The sequence below is a fragment of the Choristoneura fumiferana genome, chromosome 2, assembly GCF_025370935.1.
Source record: "Choristoneura fumiferana chromosome 2, NRCan_CFum_1, whole genome shotgun sequence".
NCBI classification, from domain to species: domain Eukaryota; kingdom Metazoa; phylum Arthropoda; class Insecta; order Lepidoptera; family Tortricidae; genus Choristoneura; species Choristoneura fumiferana.
In genome coordinates, this window is record NC_133473.1 from 18,034,227 (window position 1) to 18,040,226 (window position 6,000).

The window sequence follows — 6,000 nt, forward strand, 5'->3', positions numbered from 1 at the left end:
AAGGTAAACATTTCATTGTTCGATGTCTGTCAATAAGGTAAAGGCGCCATTTTGTCTGAAACAACTCGCAATCAATTCGTCACCACCCGACACGTTTGCGTTCGTATGAAACCGAGATTTATCTGTGCTGTGCCCCCACCTCAATAATGGTATTTTTAAATGTCACGTTGTTTCCCTCGTAATCCTGTGATTTATTTTTTTCCACCGAAATTAAATGCGAAGAGAAGTACTGACATATATTGACCCAGCTGATAATTTTAATGCTTTTATTGGATCGGTTGTTTGTCCGAATAGCTCCTGAGCGCGTACGATTCGATAGATTGGTTATATTAAAGCTACGGCTTTTATCTGGCTGCCAAACATAAGCATGTGCGTATGTAGTAAAAATAACGTAAGAGTAAAATCTGTACCTAAAAACGAATGTCTTTACATATTTTTTTATTAAAGAACGTTAATTGTGAACGACTCGGCTTAACTAAATAACAGTACAGGCGATGACTTTTTGCTAGCAATAACCGTAGTAAAACGTGTGCAATAAACTTTTTGCAAATAGAACTTGCTCAACCGAAAATTGCCCCGTGAATATAATGCAATTTTCTTCACCGCGTGTTTCAATTAATTGAAACAAATAAACAAAGCAAACACAATTCCGTTTCGCATGTCGGACTGTAATAAAACGAGCTGTATTAGCCGGTAACAGTGGTAACTCGTTAGCCCGTACTTAACGGAATTTAGGTAGATTCAGCATTACGACCATCCGCCGCAATATATTTTGGAACAAATAACTGTTCTCACGCCTGGGACCGATCTACACGAACATTATCGGTTGCTTATTACTATTTTAATTTATAATAGGAAAATGTAGTTTATGAAACATAACTTTCTAACAATAACTTAAAATGATTTAATTTAAAAAAAGAACTATATACATAAATTAAAATTAAACTAAAACTAACCTACTTACAAATAAAAAACCTCGCCCAGATCACCGTCGCTGCTCATTGAGCCCAGAAGGCTGGCAGCATTGCCACGTTGGATCGCGAGGCTGTTCCTTTGCCCAAAATAGCTGCCAGCCCGCTGGTCACCCGTAGCATCTATTAGGCGCGTGGATATCTCCTTGGTGATATCGCGCGCGCCAGGTCCCCACGACCCCAGAGTCTCAACCCAAACGGCGCAAAAATGTAGCCTACCCCAAGAACTGCATATTTGCGCCGTTTGAAATGCTCTGCTGTTGCTGCTGCTGCGCCGGCCTTGGTGGACGTTGCTGGGGCATGCGATGGAGCAAGAGTGTCCACGCAGGTGGCGTCCCAGACAAGTGTCCTACCTTGCTTCCACGGAACGAGTGTCATACCGTCCGGCCGCTTACCATCGTCACGTGCGATACCATTCGGCTCTAAAACAGCCGGCACGTTAACGGTGGCAAGGGCCCTCCGGATGACGTCTGAGGAAGCATGTCGGGACAAGCGGCCGGCGCTCCTTTGGCAAGAGAGACCGTGGTGGCCCAAGATGTCAACTTTCGAGTCACAGCGACAGTTTTTTATTTTTTTATTTTATTTTATTTATAAAGCGCTTATAAGGTGCTTTATTACATTACAATCTAGCCTATCTAGGCTAATAAGCAATTTATCTTAACTTAAACTATCTAATCAGAATTTAATCTAAGAAAATGTCCATTGGCAGTTCTTAGTTCCTTAAGGGAAGACAATATGTTCATGTGTTCTTTTGTGCACTGCAAACATTTTTATTCACTAGTCACTATTCTAGCACTACACTAATTCAAAAGGCTTAGTTCTTTTGAGTCGTCTTTTTAAGTCCGTGTTGTCGAGAAGCTGGATTGCCTCGACGTTCACATGTTGGTGAAGTCTTTTCTCGTGACTTTCTGCGTATTTCTGTATTACTTTAGAAACGAATCCACTTTGAGGTCCCGATGGAGGTCGTCATTCCTAATATACCAGGGTGCGTTCACAATATACCTGAGCACTTTATTTTGGAATCGTTGTATAATTAGTATGTTACTTTGTTTGGTGCAGCCCCATAGCTGTATACCATACGACCATACCGGCACTAGGACTTGTTTGTAAAGCGACAGTGATGTGATTCGTTTGTTTAGTTGCTATTTTAAATTTGTTTCAAAAATCTGCAGTGTAAAATAATCACAAATAGCAGCAAACTAATTTGAAGAAATAACAGTGATTTTCAGGCTGTTATTGTTTTAAGCTTTTGACAAAATTTACTTTGTGTGTCAGGTAACTGATAATGTAACAGCCAACGATCATGGGATTAGTATCTTGCCCTATTTTATAAACGGTAAAAATTTGGTAATAAATATAAGCTCGGTTAAACAGAAACAAACAAGCTGAGATATGTGGTGCATAGGAGAAATTCGTGTCTCTACTCCTGTCCAGTGGTGGTGTAGCGGTATAACACGCGGCACGGAATGCTGAGGACTTGGGTTCGATTCCCAGCGCAGGTCTCTTTTTCCGATTTTTCTGTGCATCTATGTTTCAGTTTGTATTTTCGAGACTGAATTGAATAAATTGTATGTAGGTATTAAAGCAGGTATGAAGTTTAAAAGATAATTATGTACAGTCAAGGAAACTGAATCACGTACCAGGTTGGAACCTTTTCATAACCAATTTTGCTATGATTTCTTTGGCAGATGTATGGGATGTCAACATGACATTAGTAGCACAAAGATTCCACCCTGGTGCGTAATTTAGGGCTGTTTCACCACCCACTGATTAATTTTATTTAAGGGATAAATGTGATGCCGTCTCCGTCTATTCGAACCAAACAAACAGAGACGGCATCACATTTATCCGTCAAATAAATTTAATCAATGGATGGTGAAACAGGGGTTAGTTTCCTTGACTGCACCTACCACTTAAAAAAACTGTTTAATTTATAGACTTAAATTCTTGAAAGCAAAATTTTGCCCACATAAGCGTAGCTATTTATTTCAGCTAGCCAAACGAAACATTGCACACAAACAGCCTTCGTTCCTCATAAATTCCACTTAATAAAAGAGGTGGAACATAGGACGAAATGTTTTATAATGCACTTAAAACTGCACGACAGGTCATATTTTCATTTCGCAAACCCGAATACATTAAGGCCCCCATTCAGCTCAATTAATGGCCCTTTATCACGAAGCGGGCTTTCTTGCCGTCTGCCGTCCGCGCCCCAAGGCCGTGTTTTCAATAAAAATTCAGACCCAGAACCGTGAGATGGATATACGGTTAACTGATAAATAACTTTGGACCGGTCCCCGTTCATTCGCAACCCGAACACGCGCGAAGCACCACGATTTATATACAAATGCGTCCACTGAAGTCGGCCATATTTATTTTTCCGTGTCCTAATGCGTCTCCTGAAATATTCATGCAGTGACCGCGCCATCCGTCTTGCTGATGTCTCCTGTAATAACATGATGTAATGTCTCATCTTCATCTGTGGACTACATCCTGATACGTCCCTTGGCCGGCCACGTTCAATGCACATCAGGGATTACGGTGACATGTAATTCCGAGACCCTGGCTCTGCCGATGCTATGGCTGTCACTCAAGTGCCTATTGATCGCTGTTTACTACGAGTACGGCGGACGTGGAATCAGTATATTTTGTTAGTGATCTGTTGAATGGAACAAGATTATAGCAGCTTTTCTGTGATGTATCTTAAGGAAAATAACGCTGTATTCTCCAAAACTTGATAGTTTCCCTATTATCCTTGTAAATAATGCTTATCGATTTCCGGATTATACCTATCTACTCGTAGTTCCACTATAACTGTTTACACGCAAATGCTCGTGCGGTCTTATTCAGTTCATAATAAAGCTTTGTATTCAATCAGACTGAATGTTTGGAAAAGGAAAGTCCTGACAAAATTACATCTGTAATAATTAGGTAATAATTATTGTTACTTGTCAGCCCTTTTCTTGCAAATATGTCAGTAATTTCAAACCGTCGTAGCTGTCACTTCGCCGATCCCGGCTACCTGTGGCGCCGCTCGCGGGCTCCCGACACATCACGCTCCCCCGACTCTAATTTTGTATGCTCTGTCGTTTCACCGCATTTATTTTTCTTCGCGGTCTAATTTTCTTTGTTGTCTCAGACGTTTTGTAACCAAATTTCGCGGAATGAGGTCCGTGGTTGAAATGAAATTGGTATTCTGAATGAATTGGGTCCCTCCGTAAGTTTCGTGGACACTTTGTCTGTAAACGCTATCTTGATTCTTAATTCGGGTCTCCGTTGCACGGCTCTAGAATTTTAAGATGGCCGTTCCACCTATCATAATTGAAGTAATTGTGTACTAAAATTGATGAATTGCTTAAGTTAGAGCCCGTGCTTCTTGAAATTGCGAGTAAATAAAGTTGACCTTAGCCACTTATAAGGCTATAATTCTGGTAAGTACATATATGATAGGTAAAATAATGTAAAATAATTATGTATCATCTATAAAGCTGTCTAATTTAGAGGCTTTAAAATTCGTGAAAGCTAAATTTTTCCCATATAAGCGAGTCTACTGTTTTACTTACAATGAAGACTCATAGCGATATATTCTACATATCAGCAGAAAGTCCAGCTATTTGCCTCTGGCGGAATTAAATCCACAACGTTGGTCGTTTTATCGTCGTCATAAAACACGGGTTTTGGAGTTACGCTTGGGTGTACTTTCACCTGATAGTTTCTTCGTATTTGATTGAATCTGTACACACTGTAGCTGGGCGTTCCTTAGTTCTATGAATGTGCGTACATACATACATACATAAAATCACGCCTCTTTCCCAACGGGGTAGGCAGAGACTACGTCCTTCCACTTGCTACGCTCATGATTCAATTTGTTCGACTGTAAAAATCATAATTATGTTTCAAGTATTAGTATCTCTTATAAGGTGAAATTGAAATTTCGCAACTAAACCGTTTGTTGGAGATGATTACAGTTTAAAAAAATGTTTATACCTTTATAATATTAATAATTTTTATAATGTTTTGAAAAGCATTTGTGATTGATATCCCACTCGTTTTAATAATAACGTGGGTAAAATAACAGAGTTTAAATAACTATATCTCCGATCTTTGCTTGGTGTGTCTTTTCTACCTGAATTAATTCAGATTAGGACTATCATTCAAACTGAATCTTCTTAAGATGTTAAGCTTCTGAAGAGTCTAAATTTCGGCGAATCGTTTAGAGAAAAAGTATCCATAGTAACCCTAACTTTCAAGAGAAATAACTATTGTAAATAAGTTTTTCTTAAAGCTTGTATTAAAGCTTTTTTTTCTGACTGACTGTACTTGTATTGTATTTCACCCAAACTACATTTGGTACAAAATTTCAAGTTGATGCCAATAACCGTTGAAGAGTTCCGACCTATCCTGGCCAGAATACCAGGATGTCACTATCAGATTACTACATTATCACCAGATTTACATAAGTTTACCAAACTTCAAGCCGATCGGACTACTGGAAGTAAATAAAAAATAAAAAATATTTTTTGAAAGTTTTTGCTGCCTGTGCTTAGTTGAATGTAAACAAAATACATTACCCGTACCAAATTTCAAATTAATTCGAGATTTGCAAGATTTAACCTTACAGACGTACAAACAAACGTTACAACTAAATAAAAGCTTGTCAAATGTCAAATTAAACCACAGCTTCCACTCTTCATCTTGAGCTAATTTAGTTCTGCAACTTTTGAAAATAACTTGTATATATCCCTACTTCCCTACTAATAATATTATAAATGCGAAAGTAACTCTGTCTGTCTGTCTGTCTGTTACGCTTTCACGTCGAAACCACTGATTCGATTTTGATGAAATTTGGTATATAGGTATTTTGAACCCCAAGGATCAACATAGGATACCTTTTATTCCGGTAGAGGGCGCCACCGCGCAATAACCTAGATCCGCGCAGACAAAGTCGCGGGCATAAGCTAGTTATATTATAATTTAAAGTTAGAAGTAGTGTTATATATTATAATATAATATTCAAAGTTTAGTTGGA